Here is a 22819-nt window from a genome sequence, read left to right as displayed (position 1 = left end):
TAATTGTAGTTAATTACCTTTTTCGGCCCTGTGATTTGCTGAAAATAACTATTGCAGTCCAATAGTTTAAAAATTGCGAAAACAGTACCTGTGGTTTTTTTTGAAAGGTAAAAAAAATTAATAAATAAATAAATATTAAATAAATAAATAAATTGTTATGTTGATTTCAGTTTGCCCATTGGTTTTGCCAAATGTCCGACCTGTCGCACAAGGTTGTGGAGATGAGATTAGCAACCATACATCATGTTGTAATGCAATGGGAAGTTATGTATCTCACTTGCAAAAGCAAAGCTTTTTAACCAATTTGCAAGCGATAAATTGTGCGGCTTCACTTGGGTACAAGTTACAGAAAGAAAACATAACCAACAATGTCTATAATCTTTGTCGTGTAAACCTACAAGACTTCTCCCTCCAAGGTTTGTTTTTTGTTTCCGTTTATTTAACATGAATCTTTTCGATCATATTACTCGAAGCTCATAGTTTATATCATTTCTTGGCATGTTGGAATCTACAACTCAATTGCAGCAAACGGAACGCAAGGTAATTTTAAAAAATCTCTCATTAGCAGTTATAATAATTAATATTTTTTATTTAATGATACATAAAATATGTTTGTATGGACGAAATAGGGTCGGGATGCCTTCTTCCTAGCTTGCCTTCAGATGCAACATTCGACAAATATTCACGAGTGAGCTTCATTTGCGATCTCAATGATCACGTTCCCGCACCTTGGCCTTTCATTTCACATCCTGCCCGTTCATCGTGCCTCTACTGTTGGGGCCTAAGCGTCTCGAGCGACTCACCATTTTTAAAACAAGCTTATATCAAGCTTATTTTGTGTACCTCTTTCTGATCATGCAGCTGTAAAGGTCCCTGCACTTCCTGCAGCAACTTCTGGACAAAGAGGTAAATTCGAATTCTTAACCTTTCCTTATACATATATGTATATATGTATGTGTGTAGGTATTTTTGTATTAAAAGGTTAGTATTGTAAAAAAAATAATATTTGTAGATCAACGAGAACAAATGAATCACCCATTTTTTCAATCTTAAAAACCTAAAAAGTAAATGAAAATGCTACAAATGTAAGATTTATTGTTTCTCACACTATAATTAAAAACAAAATATGAAAAAAAATTCAGTTTCTATAGAACCTACACATATGTAGGTTATCTGTAGGTTAAATTACCTATATGTATATGTATGCAGACTATGTGTTGGTAAAAATAAAAGGTATTTTTATGTATATATAATACACATAAGAATGTGAAAAACATAAAATTCAAAAAAAAAAAAAAAGAATCTTAAATCCCAAAATTTAGTGATTTAGAGTTCTTCTTTTTGTTCTCGCAATAATTAATGTTCTGTAATGATCCACATCCTATATATATATATAGGGGTGGGATGGGATCTGGTACAAATGAATTTAACCTACTAAACGTACAAATAACTAGAGTAATTACATTAAAAAAAAAAGAAGTTAGGTGATAATAATTACTCTAGTTTAAAAATTGTAAAGTAACACTAATTACTCTAATGTTAGGATAATCACTCTAGTTATTTGTATGCATAACATGTTCAATGTATTTATATTTGATCATAACACTATATTATACACACATACATTAATCTTTTTTTTTTAATTTCCACAAAGATTAGTAACATATAAAAGTAAAAAATTGAAACTAAAAAAATATGCTTGGTTGATAGTGGTTTTTTTGGTTCTCGAGTAACTTTGTGTTTCTCACATGATCGTTCTCTCTGTGTGTGTATAGATATTTATTAATCCTTGCACCAAATGTAATATGTACTAACAGGTCTATACGCCGATGCTGTTATGTTTCTTCTTGTTTACGCGATGACATTCGTTCTTGTGACACCTCGTTGACTTTCTAATGGATCAAGATCTTGCTTACTTATAGTTGAAAGGTCAGACTTTCTTGAAAACTAACCCTCCCGAGTGGCCCCGATAAACTCCGAGACACAAGAATGTGAAAATGGTGAAGATATTTGGCGGGAAATTCCTTTAACTTGCAAATGTTAAAAGAAAAAAAGTTTGTATGGAAGTTGTTGTTTAAGCATTCTTGCATAGTGTTATGTAATAAGAATTTTGTAAAGAAAGTGAGTGCATGTAAATATTTTCAAGGCATACCATCTACATTCATTTAATTACAGTTTCATTGTTGCACATCTAATGGGATGGAATTTCTAGGTTGGTTTTTACACAAGCGATCGTTACAGGGACAATTTAGGGATGGTAGGTGGTTTAACCTGTTAGGGTAGAGGTGCACATTTCAGGGTTGTCATACCTACTTCCGGTCAACAAAGTCTAAAACCGGGCCTTGCAAGAGGAAGGGGGTCAGGTTTTTCCGATTCTGGTTTTGGGTTGATCGGGTAGGCTCGGGTATACTTGAGTTGGGCCCTCATAGGGTATAGACCCAGTAAATACCCGACAGGTAGCATTGGATATCGAACCAGTTCTTGGAATATTTGGGTTTCTTTTAATACCCAATGCCGGGTTTTCTTTTGGGTAGGGTATAAAAGCATTCACATCCCATTCAACATTTTTGTTTTTTTATGTGAGTGGGTTCTGCGTATTATAAAAAGTGGATGTGAGTGGAGGAAAGAGAAAATATTACTGTTCATCTATATATTTGGGGAACGTTAAAGTAGCGTAAACTACCTTAACGGGTCATAACGGGTCAAAAGCACTTAGGATTCATTTCAAATCGGAATGTAGACTTTGTTAAACCATTTCATATGAGTTCCAACACTCATTTGGTTTACAAGACCTCATTCTATCCGATTCCCAATGTATGTCCCGTTACACTAACATAGTATCCGACACATTAGGACACGTTTGAAGCTTTGTTATCACACTTGATTCAAGGATACTTTGCAATCCCAAGTGAGTACATAGCTCCTTTCTTTTATGTTTTTCTAAATGTTTTGGGGTGACTCATATGTGCTAAAACGATTTCAAGTTTTCAAAACAAAGTCTATGGTTTATATAAAACACGACGATTTCAATAATGTGGACGAACTTGTTGGTGCGTTATCCATAACACGAATGACACTGATTAACATTGATCAAGCCAACCAGTAGTATGTTATGGTACTATAGGACTGACAATCCCGTTACTAGACGATTCACTGGATTTGGTGGGTAGTTTGGGGAACGACAGAATCTGTTATTTTAACAAAACCTTTGGTGGTTTGTTAGTCGAATTAATGATACCCCTTGGGTGGTATAGTCGAGTCACACAGGTTTGAATGTATTCAAATAGAATGACCAAAAGTTAGACGATTGACGATTTGGTTTATAACACGGACGGATGACGATTTGGTTTATAACACGGACGAATGACGATTTGGTTCATAACACGGACGAATGACAAATGGTTTATAACAAGGACGATTTGGACAATTGGTTTGTTGTAAGTGATTAGATAACGAGACATGTGTAATGTGATAAAAATATGGTGGATACGCTGCTGGTACTTCTTATATATAAGTGCTTTTATCATATTACATGTGGTAGCGTTATCTAGATCACTTGGACAAATGTTTTCAAACGATGTCACACAACAATTTTCACTTAAAGATATAAACTATACGAAGTTTTCTTACAAGACGATTTACTACTTGGTTTTACAAAAACAAATGTTTTAGTCAAGATTCATGGCAACGAGGTTTTCATAAACTTTAACCAACATATTTTAGTTGGTTAATTATATTGCAATACCAGACGCTTTTGGATACAAGGTTTACACTTACTGACTCTAGTAGTCGTACGAGGTATTGCAATATGTATACAAGCCATGAATTTGACACACTCACAAAACCTATGTACTCGCCAGCTTTTTATGCTGACTCTCTTTTCACATATGTTTCAGGAGCTATTGTTTGATGCTATGATCATGCTTCACGTAGGATTGGACGTGATCCTTAGTGTGACATAAAATACGAAAGACAATATGTTTGAACTTGTTTTTTATTACTCTAAGACAATGTAAATCACTTATTAATCAATAAAACGAAACTTCAATTACCATGTGTTGTGAAATAATTTATCCTGTGACGTGACTCTCTAACGTTTCCGCCGTGGTTTGTTGTGTTACGCGGTCGGGGTGTTACACTTAAAATTAACGGCCTAGTCCTTTCTATATTTTTTTAGGGTTTTCTCCTTTTTCTTTTATTTTTTTTCACTTTCTGCAGAATTGACACGGGGACGTGCTGTTCTAACACGGGGCCGTGTCAACTCTCCAGTATCTTAAAATCTATTTTCTGCCAGATACAGACTACTGCACGGGGCCATGTTGCCCTAACACGGGGCCGTGTCAACCCAACAGTTTGTAAGAAAATAGTGACCGCCCGATCTCGACGCTCTAAAAAAACATGGATTTCTTTGATTTTTTCTATCCCCGCCACTCTTACGGTTTATGGTGCGATTATTATGGGGAGGAGCATGAAGAATCGGAATGTGGCATTCTAAACTTCACTCCCCACTATTTAGCCCCATCGTTTTCGTATAACGAAAACCTTGAGACAAACGGGAGTGGAAATAACGAGGAAATCCCTCCGCCTGAACTCCATCAAACCTCTCATCTAGATGACTTAGAAGACATAAGTCAAATAGAAGAAAGAATTCTCCTAAAGATCAAAGAAATAGAATCCTTAACGAAGGCGTGATATTCATCAAGGATTCCATCCGAAGGAGAATCGATGGAGGAAAAATCAGGTACATACAACAACACCAAGGTCAACCAACCCTCTACCATAGACGATCGCGAAAGCGAAATGGATAGTCGTCCCTATTTTGATTTTGTGATGACAGTCCCCCTTACAGTGTGTGAGTTTCACACCGACAACGTGGACGAGAGCGAATCGACTCATACCTTCTTTAACAAGAGCCCGGATAAGGTAAATAAGGGATGGTATCGTTTTCCCATTTTTAAAGAAGTCTTCTGCCTTTCCGACAACCTCTTGCGTTTTTGTACTTCTCGCCAAAGTATGAGGTGTATCCGACAGTACGGTGTTGTTTCAACCAGTAAGGAACCACCAGATGTCAGATAATTCCTTAAAAAACTTAGACAATCTTCATAAAAATCTTGAACACGTGGCCGTGTCCAGCAATCATCTAAAAACATGGGGTGTGCCGAACTAACACGAGGCCGTGCCCCTCGCATTTTTCAGCACGTGGCCTTGTCAGTGATGACGTAGCCCGTGTTCAACTAACAGACAATATTCTCTGACATATATAAACGACATGGGGCTGTGCTACCCAGGCACGGGCCGTGCCAACATGCTGTCACTGTCTATAAAGTCAGCCTTTAGGTAGAATGTTTGGAAACATTCCAAAAGGGCAGGATCCTAGAGATTCTTCACTCATACCCCAAAAGGTATGTTCTTAAAAAGCCCTCAATTGACCTTCCTCTTTTGGTCCTTTCCCCTTCTTCATTCTTCCATGAACTCTATTGAAACTTGAAGCTTCAAGCTTAAAAAGCTTCAATAGGAGGGTCATACACTTGATTCTTAGCTCAAAGTTTTGCATATCTACTTTAGTTAGACATTATTTTAAGTTATTTACGTTCAGAAAATTAAAAATCAATCAAATCTAACTTAAAATAAAATTTTTCGAGCTAAGAATCTGGAATAGTTGGAGTAGCACGGGGACGTGCTGAACATTCTGATATTCCATATCTTTTTAACGGTTAGTCATTTTCTCTCAAGATGTCAAGCCAGCAAAGTGGAACATCATCAACAAGCTCCAGAAACCACAGAAGAGGGATGAGACTCTCCATCGAGGCTACTCTTGTAAGATATGTGAGTGCCTTGAGAGAGAGTCTTGACGAGATGACCTTAGTGGAGGAAGTTCTAATAGACCGCGTGAACTATCTCTCCATGGGGCTAGAAGATTGTTTCAGGGAAATCAACCTTTTACACCCAAGGTTGAACATCTTAGCCTTGCCTCCGATGGAGCCAATCTTCCCGCAAGAAGATTGGAACCTCACTAATGAGGTCATATAACCTACGGGATGGGAAGATGAGATTCCAAAACCTCCCCTATCAATGTTTCCTTCGAGGTTCCGATAAATCCCGATCCCAATTAAGAAGAGGTAGAAGAGGAACCCGACATCTTCCTTCTGAGGGAGATTGAAGAGATGCTCAATGACCTCTAGATTGAGTATTTCCCACAAAAGCTCTAGTCCTCTAACATCTAACTTTCGTAGATCTAGGAACGTAGCTTTAGGGTTGTTTAAAAATGATCTCGAACTGGCATTCTCAAGATCCTACCTATCTATCTTAGTTTTATGTAGGTTTGTAATTTTTATTTTCTTGTAATTGTTTTTATTTTTAATGAAATGGAGGATTGGATGATGGTTATTTAAATAAGTGTGTTAAAGAAAGCGGAAACACCCGATGGATAATGGAAAATGGAACCCATGAACATAAACTGCAAAACAGTGGCTGCAGCACGGGGTCGTGCTCACTAGCACGCCCCCATGCCCAACTTACTGTTGTAAAAATTTTTTCTGCCCAGAAGGTGGCATGGGCCGTGCTCCCCCAGCACGCCCCCGTGGCCACCCCACTATAAGTCTTCTGATTTCAATTTGTTATTGGCACATGTCGTGTCCCCATAGCACGCCCCCGTGCTTCAAGTGCCAGTAACAAATTTTTTTTTTTGCTATTTTCACACTTTTTACACATTTTACCAAAATAAATCATATTTGGGACACATTGAGGGCAATGTGTACTTTAAGTGTGGGGGAAGGATAATAGAAAACCTTGAATCGTTTGTCCTAAATCAAGCCTTACACAAAACTCACCTTGGAACCGCTAATCACCCTAATTTTTTTTTTCAAACTTTTTTATTTCCTTTTACTTATTTTAGTTTAGTTGGGTAAAATAAGTTCTAAAAATTACGTTTTATGAATTTACAACTGATAGCGTCGTGATAAAAAGAACTGATTTAGAAAATTATGAAAACGGTCATGACAAATCTTTGTAAAACTTGTTTATATACATATATATATATACAGTTTTACACTACAACCCTTTTCCCACAAAAGTGAGTTTTGAGCCATTACCAAGCATAAAAATATACATCTGTACTAATTGCTCAATTTTCGTTTCTTGTGTGAATAGCCCGTTTGGTTCTCACAAATCTAGAACTTGACAATGCGATGCGTTTCAAGTCCTTACCTACAAAAATCCAATTAAGTAAATGATGGAGGCATTAGGATCAACCCATTTTTCAAAACAAAACCTTTATTTTTCTTTTTGCTATATCCAAAAACACCACCCTATTTAAACCCTTTAAACCTTAAAAACCTTTTCATTTTCAAACCCACAAAAACAAACCTTTTCATTATTTCATCTTTCATTTTTGTAAACCTATCGGTTATGAAATTACGATTATGACTCAGTTTCAACTTTGGCACCCAAAAAAAATCAGAAAAATCAGAAAAATATGCCAAAGTATTTTTTGCTAAGCCACAAAGCAATAGAAAAACTCATATTTTACGCTTTTCACCCTTTTCAATAAAACACACCAAACCTGAACCACCACCTACCCTTCAAAAGCCCTCTTGATATTTATAAGGATTTAACGTTAAAAGGAGGAGGTTTGATCGATTGTCAAGCCTATGGTAGGAGTAAGTTCCAAAACCGGGCACGAGCGTTTTCACTTAATACATCATCGGCCGAGTGTTGAGTGACCACTTGTGAGGAGTGTAAATTTGTATATAACTAAATGGAATTTTATAAAGGCATGTTATGGCCAAAGTAAGTAATTTTTCTTAACTTGTGTTTTAAATAAATCATGACGAATAAGATTGTAAATAAAAAAAATGAATTTAGAACTTAGATTCCCGACATTCTAAAGATGAGACCAAAACCTTCTCTTCTACCTATTCCGTTTGGGTGTATAAGTCACGTAATAGAGTTTTGCTTAAGGACAAGTAAAGATTCAAGTGTGGGGGTATTTGATGTGCTTAAAATATAACATATAAATTATATCAAATACGGCGTAAAATCAACCCCTTTTCAGTACTAATGTTGGAAAAAGCTTGTTTTTCTGTTCCATTTTAATTTACAGGGTCAAAAGAGCTTAAATGTGCAAAAGGAGAAAAAAGACAACAAAAACTAACATAAATACAAAGAAGACGGAATTGATGCAACTCGCCAAGCCCCAATCCACATCCAAACCACAAGAATAGCAAGATCAGAAGACTTGACGTAGTGCCGTGTCCACAAGGCACATGCCGTGTCCAAGGGTGGATGCTGTGCAGAAGAAAAGACAACAACAAAGGACAAAACTGGCAGCCAACACGGGTCCGTGTTAAGCCAACACGGGGCGTGGTCAACTCAAAGATTTTCAGAATATGCAATAGTATAATAAGTACATTAGCCACGGGCCGTGCCATTAACACATGGGACCGTGTTAGAACAAGAACTGACAAGCAGTTAATGAGATAGGAGAGAGAGAGAGAGAGATGACCACGGGGTCGTGCCAGGTGGGCACGGGCCCTGGTGGAGCTTCTGATTTCAGCTATAAATAGATGTGCTTGGTTCCATTCCAAACCGTCTCTTAGCAAATCACTTCTCTCTCACTTGCGACCACTCCAACACCACTACAACACCATCATCCACCACCATCAGCCATTTTCCATCTTTTAGAGTGTGTGTAGTAGTCTCGGGATCCAAGATTGACAGTAAGAGTCTTTGTCAAATAAAGGCCATGCTTGGTGAAGGGGTAACGTCCCAAAAACCTCGCTTTAAGTACTTGAGACCATACCACAACCTCATCTTTAACCCTCTTTAGACCTTGCGCGGCCGCGCACTGGTCCAACAAAGAGGACACATAAGAAAGACAACAAGCAACACCTGCGCGCCAAAAGGGAGCTAATGTATCCTTGCGCCTCTCTCTGTAACAAACAGGGATAAAAATCCCAGCAATCACTCCCGCTTAAATAATGCCCAGACTTGAATATTATTTACTTCACTGATACCACACGATAAGGAATCACACTGGATTACGGCTGTAAATCTTCTAGAAGACTCAATCGTGCACCACTAGACGGTTATAATCGTCTGGTCACGTGTCATCATCCCGAGCTCCCTTGAAGTCACGATGATGGCATGGAATTGAAGGGAAACTCCACTTGCCCACTTTCCACGTGGCAGTACCCCATCCATGGGTCTAGATCGCGATCCGTGTGCTCTCACACTCGATGAAGAGATTAACGGAGGGAAAATAACCTCTTACGGAGTTAGCATTTTCCGTCAAAATATCAATAACAGGTTTTCCCGCCCAAACTCCCGGCTATAAATAGAAGAGTAATTCAGGTACAATCTTCAAGTTACATTCACTTCACTTATACTTCTTCTTCTTCATATACGGATACTTATTCCCACGCCGGAGGGTGGTCATGGAGAGAACCCCCATTCTCCCCGTGGTGAGTCTGACAGTGTCTGTTTTGCAGTTATCGAGAAGAGGAGAAGATCTATCCCCCCGAATCGAACGAGAATAAACCAACCCTTTTTATGCATAACCTAACCCCCTGATTTATCTGATTCCGATCATTTAACCAGTGTTTCTTCATTGGCGCCCACTGATTTCTCTATTTCATCCGTTTTTTTTCTCGTTTCGATTCACTTTGTTGTTCCATTTGTAGATGGAAGAAACTTCAACTCACCGTCAAAATGGCCCTTGGCCAAATTTCGTTAACAATACCCAGGTTGAGGGTATTGTAGGAGAAGCTTCAGATGACAATGAGGTGCAGTTCACTAGGAGAGACAGTGTAAGTGTTTTTTTGTCGATTCCACTCTCATAGAAGGCCATCAGTTCACACCAGGTCGGGTTCACAACGGAACACCCACACCAATGAATACGATCAAACTTACCGTGAAGGAGACAGTGTAAGTGTTTTTTTGTCAGTTACAACCGAACTATAACAAATGTAAACCCCGTGCGATTTACAATCCTGAAGCTGAACACAATTATAATCTGATCTATCGCCCTGCAGAAGCGGCAGAGAATTCCAAATTCATCAGCGAAATTGCTCTGGCTTCACTAGAAAAAGCAAAGCTCCCATCCAACGTAGGCAAGTTTAATGGTATGACGGACCCAGATGACCATCTTCGGGTCTTCACAAGCGCAGGATTGGTGGGAGGCTGGACTCTAACGATGTGGTGTCACCTCTTTATTCAAACCCTTACAAGCGCCGCAAGGCTCTGGTTTGATAACCTGCCTGTGGGAAAAATTACGTCATGGGTAGACTTACGTGAGAAGTTTTTGGTACACTTCAGCTAGCAAAGGCGGTCCATCCGTGATACGGCGGACGTAATGAATATCTGGCGCCGCGATGATGAAAGTTTAGAGGACTTCATTACCCGTTACAACAAAGAAGTGCTCGAAATAGGAGACGTTCACGAGCACCTGATCCGATCCCAATTTAAATATGCCGTCAGATGTGACGACATGATAAACGTTTTGTCCGGAACGGAGGGAATCCCAAAAAGCTGGAAAAAATTAATGGCGCCGGCTAAGGTTTATGCCCAAACTGAGAAAAATCTCAGCACCAACAGGCCGCCACCACCACACAGCCGCCAAACAGATTTAGGCCCGAGCAGCGGGAAAAAAATTTAAGAAAGGCTGGCGCGATTCGAGTTCAGGAAATTATTCATCAGAAGATGCACGAGCTACCATTAATAAGCTCGTTGCACAGAGAGAAGCTAAACAAGAAAACAGAGAGAGACAATGGACTCCTTTGACCAAAACTCCCGCAGAAGTACTGAGTACAGAGGATTACCAGTTCAAGGCTCCTCCACCTATGAAGAACAAACGCGGCCAGGACCCAAGTCAGTACTGTGATTATCACAAACACAATGGTCTTACCACCAATTACTGCATCTGGTTGCGCACTAAGATCGAGAAAGCGCTTAAAAGCGATGAGCTCACTCACCTGTTACAAAATGTACGCAAGGAGATAAAACAAATTACTTGTGGCGAGGAGTGTGACACCCCAGGAAAACCGAGAAAACCATGCAACTTAGCTAGCTTCCTCAGTGAGTACGTGCTAAATTTCGGGACGAAATTTCTTTCAACTTGGGGATAATGTGACAACTCGTAATTTAGAACCTCTCGTAATGCTTTGATGTAACTTGTCTGGACAATATGTGATTGTGTGATTCGTAGTTTAAATGAAATGTTATGTTTGTCTTATGTGATTTTGTGTAATGATTGTATATAATGTAACCGCACAACATTAACCCGATTGCACAAGCTATTGGACTTTAGTGTCACTCAATCCTCGGCCCACATCTTTTGTATTCGAACCAAGGGTAGCCCGAGGAAGGGTTCGGCCCACTCCCTTTTATACGCGTACAAGCACCCATCATTGGGGTTTGTTTCTCATAATTTGCATACACTAGAACACACACCAAATCCTAGTTCTCTCCTTCCTCTCCCTCTCTAACCCGACGAGAAACATCCCCATATCTTGAAGCTCTTTTGATTCGGATCATCCTTGTTTTACCTCCTAACCAGTTAGTGTTTCGTGATTATTGTTTTGTTAGATATTGTTGTAATCTATATGTTATACATGGCGATTTAGAGATGATGTGTGTTTGATTGTAATGTAAATCGATGAAGTGTGATATTCATAAAAATCGGTTCACGTGTGTAGTATATTTAGATCATTGTAGGATTGATAACCATATGATGTAAATGATGATGGAGAACCGAATGTATGCTTATCGGTTGTGAGGTGTTCATATTCGGATGATTGGTTGTGTTAAACTCGTTAGGATGCATGCTAGAAATCGATAACATAAGCCGTGTTAATATGTGTAAATGGTTGTTGATTATGTTTTGAACATGATTAGGGTTCATAGGGATTTGAGGTTAAAAACCCTTGTTTGATCGATTAATTGTATGATTGGAAACTGTTATCTTCAATGCAAAATAGGAAACTGTGGAATGAATTAAACCGATTGCATGAAATTAGGGGATTAGTTAACTAATCGCACAAGGCCACCCTTGATCGCACAAGACCAAATCGGATCACACAAGGGATTGGTCGCACAAGGCAGTCGCACAAGCTTGGTGCAACTATTTAAAGCTCACGATACAACTTAGGACTGCATGATCGCACAAGACGCGTGGATCGCACAAGGCAGTGCCGATCACACAAGTCTTGGGCCACACACATATTGAACCTTATTATGCTGTTGGGCCTTAAAGCCCAAACCCAGTCGCACAAGGCCAAGTGGACCGCACAAATTGAATATTGTTTACTTGTTTGGGTCGTATGCTTGCTTAGGTTATTTAGGCCGGGTGTTTTTGGATCGCACAACCCGTAGTGAGTCGCACAAGGATGTGCTGGACGCACAACAGGTTGGGCCAGAAACAATTGGGCTTAATTTGGTAAACCGCACAAGGCTGTTGGGCTATAAGACTTGTGCGAGCCCAATCGTTAGAGTCGCACAAGTTCGAATATGTTGTGTACTTGTCTGTTACATGATGAATGTGATCTTAAGTGTTTGCCATGATCATTACGTGTTCTTAATTTGTTAGTTCTGTGTAAACTTTTGTGCACTACTCAAACCTAGACCTGACTTGTATGGTAACCATGTTAGGACGTGGTTGACCACTTGCATCTCGATTGACCTTTCTGTGTATCTGCCGAGCAAATCGAGGTGAGTTCACACTTTCTACAAGGCATGGGATTCCCGGTGGTTGGGAATGGGTTAAAGAATTAAAACAGAACCTACATATCCTCCTTGGGTAGGATATGTACCGCCATCCTCCATGGGTAGGATGCCAACATTAATCCTGTGTATTCTCCTTGGGTAGAATACGTACGTTCGTCCTCCTTGGGTAGGACAACAACCTTAAACTTACTAGACAAAAATCTATCATGAAGTCCCTCATTTTTATATCGACTTAATCGCCGGGCCAATGGCAAGCTGGTCATTAGTTAATAGCGCTATTAGGGTTAACAAGCCTCACACCGTGCCGTTCGGACGGGTGTGTACTAATGGATCTGGGCACTTAGTCAATGATGATAGACATTGACGTAGGGCACAACTATTGTTCGTCAGTTGTCGATATGGTAACGGTCTAGTGGTTCACATGTGGAGGCCCCCACTAATTATGGTTTGGGAAAGAAGGAAGTGGTTAATCATATTTCAACTATGGGGTAACCCCCACGGAAAGTAAGCCAGCTAAAGAAAAACTATGTTTTGAAATAACTTAAAACGAACACCCAACTGTGAACTCGCTCAACTTTGTTGTTGACTCGTTGTTACATGCCTTGCAGGTCGTTAGGTGTTTATGGAGCTTGCACAGGGAGGAGTGATCGTTGTGGAACATGGACTGTTGACTTCCATGTTAAACATTTAAACTTTATGAACTTATTACTTATGTTTGGGTTTTACATTTTATGCTTCCGTTGTTAACTTAAAGTTGGTTACTTTCTTTTAGACACCAATTATATTGTGGTTGGTTTTATTTATTTAATTACGTTGTTCAATATGATTGGTGGCTTGATCCTGGTCAGTCACGCCTCCATGCGGTGATACTCCGCTTGTGGATTTTGGGGGTGTGATAGATTGGTATCAGAACCATTGGTTATAGTGAACTTGGTTTTAAAAAGGGAAAAGCTTTTTGAAAAAACCAGACTATAACCTGTATAGTGCTCAACGATCCACAACGACGCTTCGCTCCACATGCAAGACTCAACATCCTAGGTGATATGATTTATGTTATAGTGCCTACTTGTTAGTAACATAGTTCATTGTTCATGGTACGCTTTGGTTAACGTAGCAGCTATTGTTAGACAAACATTGTGTGCTTACTCTCTTCTGTCACTCCATACATACGCATTGTCACGACACTTTTCTCACCTATGCTCTCTTTATTGTGAAGATCATGAGTGGACGTATTAATCTAACTCAAGCCCAGCTGACGACTTTAATCAATGAGCAAGTTGCTGCAGCACTCGCAGCCGCTCAGGCAGGGGGTCCACCTGCTCAGCCTCCTGTGTGTACTTTCAAAACTTTTATGGACTGCCGACCAACTACTTTCAACGGCACTGAAGGAGCTGTAGGTCTCCTCCACTTGTTCGAGAAGCTCGAATCTGTCTTCAAAATGTGTGAATGCCCTGAGGCTCGTAGGATGAAGTATGCTACTGGTACTCTCGAAGGTGTAGCGCTCACGTGGTGGAACGCTCAGGTTCAGATGCTGGGGTTGGTTGCTGCTAATGCCACCCCATGGAACGACTTCAAAGATTTGATCAAGGAAGAATATTGCAATCGTGATGACATCCACAAGCTGGAAGTAGAGTTCTTCAACTTAAAGATGACGGGGTTGGAAATTGAAGCGTACATGAGAAGATCAAACGAACTGGCTATCTTGTGCCCAACTATGGTAGATCCTCCTATCAAACGTATCGAGCTGTACCTCAAAGGTTTAGTGCCAGAGATCCAGAGTCATGTGACTTCAGCTAACCTTGGAACCATTCAACAAGTTATTCGTTTGGCTCATCGTCTCACTGATCAGGCAGTCGAGCAGAACAGGCTGCCCAAGCGTATTGGTGCTACTACTACTACTACTTCTGATGCCCCCGGCGACAGCAAACGCAAAGGGGATGGAGTCTCCAGCAGGGGTTCAACATCAGCTCAGTCTCAGTCTCAGCAGCGAAAGACTGATGACTACCAGAGTCCTGGTCAGCAATCTTCTGGTAGTCAGGGACAGGGTGGATACCGAGGGAACCACCCCAAGTGCAACCGATGCAACAAGCATCATAGTGGGCAGTGCAACAAGGGTCATTGTCTGAGGTGTAACAAGATTGGTCATGAAGCAAAGGATTGCAGGGGTGCACGTCCAGCAAATCAGAATCGCCAACAACAGCCGTAAGTTCCACAGAACCAGCAGCAGCAGCAACAGCAGGGCAATAAAGGATGTTTTCAGTGTGGCATTGAAGGTCACTTCAAGAGAAACTGCAAGTATCTACTGGACGATTTCTTTGTTACTGTTTTATTTGATTCGGGTGCCGATACTAGTTATGTGTCCTTAAAAGTTAGTCAAATGCTTAAACGTACCCCAACACTTTTGAACACCAAGCACACTGTAGAACTAGCAAACGGTAAAAGTCTTGAAGCCACGATATAGTTAAGGGTTGTAATCTCGTCTTAGCTGATCAGACCTTCCCTGTAGACCTTATTCCTATCGTTCTTGGTAGTTTCGACATCGTTATTGGTATGGATTGGTTATCTCGACATCGAGCAGAGATCCTTTGCAAGGAGAAGATCATCCGCATTCCTCATTCTGGTGAAGAACCTTTAGTGATTCATGGCGACAAGAGTGGTGCTGTTGTAGGCATCATTTCTTTCCTTAAGGCCCAGAAGTGTTTACGTAAGGGCCACACAGCTATCTTAGCCCTCGTCACGGATGCATCAACAAAAGAAAAGAGAATAGAAGACATCCCTATTGTGCGCGACTTTCCAGAGGTATTTCCCGAGGAATTACCTGGTCTTCCGCCTCATCGCCAGGTCGAATTTCAGACCGAGCTAGCTTCTGGAGCAGCACCAATAGCTCGTGCACTGTATCGCTTAGCTCCATCAGAATTGGAAGAACTATCTACGCAACTACAAGAACTCTTGGATAAGGGCTTCATACGTCCTAGCTCTTCGCCTTGGGGAGCACCAGTTTTGTTTGTGAAGAAGAAAGATGGTACCTTTAGAATGTGTATTGACTACCGTGAACTTAACAAGGTGACCGTGAAGAATCGTTATCCGCTCTCGCGTATTGATGACCTGTTCGACCAGCTGCAAGGGTCGAGCTTCTACTCAAAGATTGATCTGACATCAGGATATCAGTAGCTGAGAGTCCGAGATGAGGACGTCTCCAAAACAACATTTAGAACTCGTTATGGGCACTACGAGTTTTTGGTCATGCCTTTCGGGCTGACAAACGCACCTGCGGTCTTCATGGATCTTATGAACCGAGTGTGCAAACCTTATCTGGATAAGTTTGTTATTGTCTTCATCGATGACATCCTGATCTATTCTAAGAGCCAGGAGGAACACGAGCAGCATCAACGACTTATTTTGGAACTCCTTCGAACAGAGCAGTTGTATGCCAAATTTTCAAAATGCGACTTCTTGCTTCGCGAATTCCATTTTCTAGGCCACGAGGTAAACAAGGATGGGATTCATGTTGATCCATCCAAGGTAGACTCGATCAAGAACTGGTCTGCTCCCTGTATACCAACAGAAATTCGCTAATTCTTGGGTTTGGCGGGCTACTACAGAAGGTTTACCAAGGATTTCTCCAAGATTGCGCAACCTCTCACTTCGCTAACTCAGAAGGGTGTCACCTATCGTTGGGGTGATGCACAGGAAACTGCGTTTCAGCACTTAAAGGATAGACTTTGTAGTGCTCCTATCCTCTCATTGCCTGAAGGCATAGACGATTTTGTGGTTTATTGCGACGCATCCATCCAAGGACTTGGTTGCGTGTTGATGCAACGCGACAAGGTCATTGCTTACGCGTCACGTCAACTTAAAGTTCACCAAAGGAACTACACTACGCACGACCTGGAATTAGGAGCAGTGGTTTTTGCTCTTAAGATATGGAGACATTACCTGTACGGTACCAAGTGCACCATTTACACCGATCACGGGAGTCTCGAGCATATCTTCAATTAAAAGGAGTTAAACATGCGACAACGTCGATGGGTCGAGCTCTTGAATGATTACGAATGCGCGATCAAGTACCATCCAGGCAAAGCCAATGTTGTGGCCGACGCCCTCAGTCGAAAGGATACTACACCTAAGCGCGTGCGAGCGTTACAACTTACCATCCAATCTAGTCTTCCTACTCAGATACGAGATGCTCAGGTTAAGCATTGAAAGCAGAGAATGTCAGGGCTGAGTCCTTACGAGGATCGAGGAAACGGTTAGAACAAAAGGAAGACGGTGCCTACTACGTAACAGGGTGTATCTGGGTCCCACTTTATGGAAACTTGCGCGAGCTTGTGATGGATGAAGCGCATAAGTCTCGCTACTCAGTACATCTTGGTTCGGATAAGATGTACCACGACTTGAAAACTATGTATTGGTGGCCTAGCGTGAAAGCCCACATAGCAACCTACGTTAGTAAATGTTTGACTTGTGCGAGAGTCAAGACTGAGTACCAGAAACCATCAGGCCTACTCCAACAACCAGAGATCCCAAAATGGAAATGGGAGCAGATTTCCATGGATTTCGTTACTGGCCTGCCTAGATCCCAACGAGGAAATGACACCATTTGGGTGATCGTGGATCGACTGACCAAGTCTACACATTTTCTAGCTATCAAGGAAACGGATAAGTTTTCTACTCTGGCAGACATTTACCTAAAGGAAGTAGTATCAAGGCACGGAGTGTCAACCTCCATTATTTCTGATCGTGATGCACGTTTTACCTCTGACTTGTGGCAAGCGATGCACAATTCTTTTGGCTCTCGATTAGACATGAGCACAGCATATCATCCGCAAACGGATGGGCAGTCTGAACGCACCATCCAAACCCTTGAAGATATGCTTAGGGCATGTGTAATCGACTTTGGTAACGGCTAGGAAAAGCATCTCCCGTTAGTGGAGTTTTCATACAACAACAGTTACCACACCAGTATCCAGGCCACTCCGTTTGAGGCATTGTACGGACGTAAATGCCGATCACCTCTTTGTTGGGCAGAAGTTGGCGACAGCCAAATCACCACCCCAGAACTTGTGGTAGACACAACTGAGAAGATTGCTCAGATACGACAACGAATGGCGGCAGCTCGTGACCGTCAGAAAAGCTACGCTGATAAGCGCAGGAAACCACTCGAGTTCCACGTTGGGGATCGAGTGCTACTCAAAGTCTCACCTTGGAAAGGTGTTGTTTGTTTTGGCAAACGAGGCAAACTCAACCCGCGATATGTCGGACCTTTCGAAATCATAGAGAAAATAGGCAAAGTGGCCTACAAACTGAACCTACCAGCAGAACTCAGTGGAGTTCACAACGTCTTCCATGTGTCAAATCTGAAGAAGTGTCTGTCAGATGAGACCCTCATAGTTCCTCTCAAGGAACTCACTATCGACGATCGGCTGCGATTCGTCGAGGAACCAATAGAGATTACTGACCGAGACGTTAAGGTTCTCAAGCATACCAGAATTCCTCTTGTTCGAGTTTGTTGGAACTCCCATCGTGGCCCAGAGTTCACCTGGGAACGAGAAGACCAGATGAAACACAAATATCCCCACTTGTTTAAGAATAGTGAAACCACTACTGAGGTTGAAGCTACTGCGGAATTTCGGGATGAAATTCCAAACCAACGGGGGAAGGATGTGTTGGGATTGAACCCTGACCTATACAAACCTCCTATCCGCTGATCATGCAAACTCAGTAGTGTTTGTATAGGTCAGTTGTTAAGAGTTTGTTAGGAGGTTAGATGTCACTTTCATGGTGACATCAGCTAAGATGCTCAGTGGTTTGTTGCATGCCTATAAATAGAACAGTGCTCTGTACTGTTCTATTAGCTCTTTCACCATCTTCTTCCTGCACGAACAAATACTGAGCTCGGGCTGAGGGGGAGTTTGCAAAGCATACATGCAATTGTAATCAAAGTTTGAAATAAATTTAAGCATTTGATTCTTTGTTGAAAATGTATGTTTGAAAGCATTTCTTCTGCTTGATTGTGAAAATTTTGCTTCCATTTAATTTCCGCTGCATTACTCTTTCATTGTTCATCTTAATTCAAACACAAATCATAATCAATCCAAACTCAGATCCTAACAATTGGTATTAGAGCCTGGACAGTCAAATTTGATTTAACAGTCATTTTGACACAAATAGTTCAGCTCGCAATTGTTGATACTGATAGTTTGTTCGTTTCGTTGATAAACAGAGCAAGGTTTAATCACCATTAAAGTTGATTAATCAGTGCATGTAAAACAACCAGGATGACGTCACAATCACAAGATGATAAAAATAACATTGGCTCTCTTTTCAAACCACCCATGCTTAAACGTAATGAATACAACATCTGGGAGAGAAGGATGGGTCACATCCTTGCTCAACAGAACACTGGATGTTGGAGGTCTGTTGATTTTGGTCCTCATGTTCCTATGGTGCCAAGTGCTGAGGATACAAAGAAGTTCATTCCAAAACCACCTGAAAACTATACTGAAACTGATTTTCTAAAGTTCGAACTCTATGCCAAAGCATTTAGCATCATAGCTTCTGTATTACCCAATGAAATCTATGCTGGGCTGTTACACTGTAACAGTGCCAAAGAATTATGGGATGCATTGAAGGAACAATTTGGGGGGACGGAAGAGGTTATTGAAAACAACAGGGAAATTCTGAATCAACAGTATGAAACATTTTGTCACATCAAAGGGGAATCACTAACCTAACAATTTGAATGTTTCAGCTGTCTCATCAGTGAACTAAGGCTTGTTAAAGTTACATTTCCAAATGCAACTCAAAATAGCAGGTTCCTTAGATCATTGCCCGAAAAATGGGACACGATTGCTTTTGTCACTAGGAATTCAGCTGAGTTCAAAGATCTGACCCTGACCCAACTCCATGGTAGACTCCTGACTTATGAAAGGGAGTTAAACCAGAAAAGGAAGTTGCAAGAGTCTGGTAAAGTTGCTGATGACTATTCATTTGGCAGCACAACTCTGTTTGGTCAGGAAGAATCTGGTAGCAGTAGTAAGGATCAGAGTTATGATCATTTTATTGACATAACTGCTGGTGGTAATTTTAACAACTCTGATTCTCACTCTGCAAATTATGCTTTCACTGCTAACAATGAAAACCAGATGTCAGAAACTTGTGCTTTGAACTCAATGATTTGCAACATTTTGATCCCACTGACGTAGAAGAAATGGACATTTTGCATCAATTGGCTTTGCTTAGTGTTAGAACAAGCAAATTCTACAAAAGAATAGGGAGAAAATTCCCAGGGCTTCATGGGAATTTAAGGGTGGGGTTGGATAAATCAAAAATCAAGTGTTACAAGTGTAATAGGCTAGGTCATTTTGCTAGAGAATGTAGGAGTCAAACCACTGGTCCAAGAATCACTCATCCTAGCGCAAACCCTAGACCACAACAACAAAACACTGTGCACTATACCCAATATACCACTGCAGCACATGTTAACACTGCTCATTATGCTGCAACCCCTTTGCCTGTGCATTATGTTCAAACCACTATTCCACAAATTCAGTATGTTCAGGCCCCTGTTCCTCAGGCACAGGTGCAACCTGTTGCACCTCAACAAGCTGCTCTAACAGTGGCTCAACCAGATCAACAAAGCTTCTTCACACAAGGCTTTGTTGATTGGAGCAGCATGCCTGATGAACTTGGTGATGAAAATTTTGCTCTCTATGCTTCTAATGATACTCTTAATAATGAATTTTGTTTGATGGCATTAGAGTCAATACCAGAAGGGGTAGAAACTGAAGGTGAATAGCTAAGTGCTGAAACAGTGGATGAAGTTGCTGAAGCAGTGGTTACTGCAGTTGCTGGTGAACTACTGCTGGGAGAAAATTCAGAAACCCTGATTGAACCTCTGTCTGACCCTTGGTCCAAAGAAGACAAAGAGAAAGAAGAGTTGAAGAAAGCTGGTGAGATAGAAGGGAAAGCTGATGAAGAAGGTGATCATCAGTGTAATTGTGCCATGATGGCTGCTGCCAAGGTAACTCCTTAAGTTCTTGAAAAACTGTGTTCAGACAAATGTATTATTGCATTTGCTAACATCAAAGAGGTAAAATGAAAACCTTAGGGATAAAGTCTTGTCTGATGAAGTCAAATTTGAAAAGTCATTAAAAGAACTTAGAAACAAATTGGTTGAAAAAGATAAAGAGATCAGCAGTCTAAAAGAAGAGTAGAGCATAACCAAAACTCAACTCCAAACTATGGTAGAAAAACACCAAGTTTGTAAAAAGGAGTTAGAGTCTACCCAGATCACTTGTGAAAGATGGGTAGATTTGGTAAAGGGTATGAGGTTATGCTTGAGAAACAGCTTAAAAGCAATGTCAAGTTTGGTATAGGAAATAGAAAATATGATGATCTTGTAAACACTGCTGAAAAACAAGCTGTTTCATCTGAAATAATACCAACCGACAAAAGTGGCCAAGAGGTTAAAATAACTGACAAACTTGGTAACAAAATTACTCTGGAAAGATCTGTGTGATCCTCAACTTTTGAGGAGATTGAGAAATACCAATTTAAACCCACATGGTCTGATGAGTGTGATATCCTGGAAAACTTTAAACCAATGGATTTCACAACCACTGATGGTGTAAAAGCTCCAAAAGCAAGGGTCATTCCTATCAAAGATATCCCAACAGAGGTTCAAAACTCTGTAGCAAAAGAATCTGAGAAAAGGAAGAAAAAAGAAAAGATTAAAAACCTGTTTTGTGATTTTTGTGAAAAGAGGAATCATCTAACAAAAGACTGTTTTCATCTAAAAGCACATGATCTAAACAAAACAAGTGTCATTGTTCCTTCTGAAAGCTGCACCATCTGTGGTAAAAATAATCATAAAACTAAGGAATGTGTGTATCTCAAAAACTTTGATGAGAAAAAGGAGTACACAGCAAAAACATCCTTAAGTTCATCAGCATCATCTGTTAAATTCACCAAGAAACAACCATTGTTTGTCCCTGTCCAAATTGCTATCACAAAACAGCTGAACCAAACATCTGTCCAGAGGGATGTACAGGTGACTGATGCACCTCCTGCCAATCATTTCAGAAAAGGCAAGGAAAAAGCATCATACCAAAGGATTCCACATGTTTATGAGGCTTACAAAAAGCTCTCTAAACCAAGAGTGAACAGGCATCCTTTTGGTTATCAACAGATGATTGGCCAAGACCCCCAACAGTGGTTAGAGAAAAACATTCCCAAAAATGTTCAAACCCCTGAGCTAACCACTGTCCATACACCTGCCACCATCCCAGACACTGTTGAGACCCCATCCAAAGCCTTATTGGCTTTGGAGACCTTAATGAACTAATCCTTTTACTTCATGTGCAGGGAGCTTCTGCATGCTTAGATAGTCTTTGGTATGTAGATAGTGGAGGCTCCAGGCACATGACAGGATGTAAAGCCCTTCTTCAAGACTTCAAAATTCATGGATGGGGTGATATGTCCTTTGGTAATAATAGTAAAGGGAAGGTTCTGGGGTCTGGTACAGTAAAATCTGGAAATGTAAAATTTGAAAATGTCAATCTTATAGACAATCTAAAATTCAACCTCCTGAGTGTATCACAAATGAGTGACAAGGGGTATGGCTCATTCTTCACAAAGGATTGTTGTAGGATTGTTGGACCAGAAATGGTTGAAAAGATTGAAGCAATAATCAAAAGTGGTAAAACTAAACTTGTTGCTCAAAGAAGTGGCTATGTTTATGTTGTTGATATGTCAAAAGAGTGCCCCAGAGCTGATGCCTGTCTGTTCTCAGCTGCTTCAAACAAAGAGACAGAACTATGGCACAGAAGACTAGGGCACACAAATCTAAAGACAATCAATGCCATTTCAAAACAGGGGTTAGTAAGAGGTTTACCTCAAAAACTGTTCACCTGTTCTGAGCATTGTGTTTCCTGCCTAAAAGGAAAACAACATAAAAGCTCACACAAATCCATTGATGAGTCCAAAACAACCAAATGTTTGCAAATGCTTCATATGGATTTGTTTGGCCCAGTTAAAGTCATGAGTCTCAAGAAAAAGAGATATTGTTTGGTTATAGTTGATGACTTTTCTAGGTTTA

The 22819-nt window shown here is 40.6% G+C and overlaps 1 long non-coding RNA gene across 1 annotated transcript; it reads left to right on the top strand.

Annotated features, from left to right (window-relative positions):
• The first annotated feature begins 170 nt into the window (after positions 1–170).
• Positions 171–2142, top strand: LOC110923089. The gene is made up of 4 exons (XR_004885934.1): positions 171–416; positions 526–540; positions 630–906; positions 1818–2142. It is a non-coding gene; the product is annotated as an uncharacterized LOC110923089 (long non-coding RNA).
• Positions 2143–22819: the final 20677 nt, after the last annotated feature.

The sequence above is a fragment of the Helianthus annuus genome, chromosome 17 (genome assembly GCF_002127325.2).
Source record: "Helianthus annuus cultivar XRQ/B chromosome 17, HanXRQr2.0-SUNRISE, whole genome shotgun sequence".
In the NCBI taxonomy this organism is placed as follows: Eukaryota; Viridiplantae; Streptophyta; class Magnoliopsida; order Asterales; family Asteraceae; genus Helianthus; species Helianthus annuus.
Note: the sequence above shows the minus strand (reverse complement) of the source record. Positions and strands in the feature narration are given on the sequence as shown.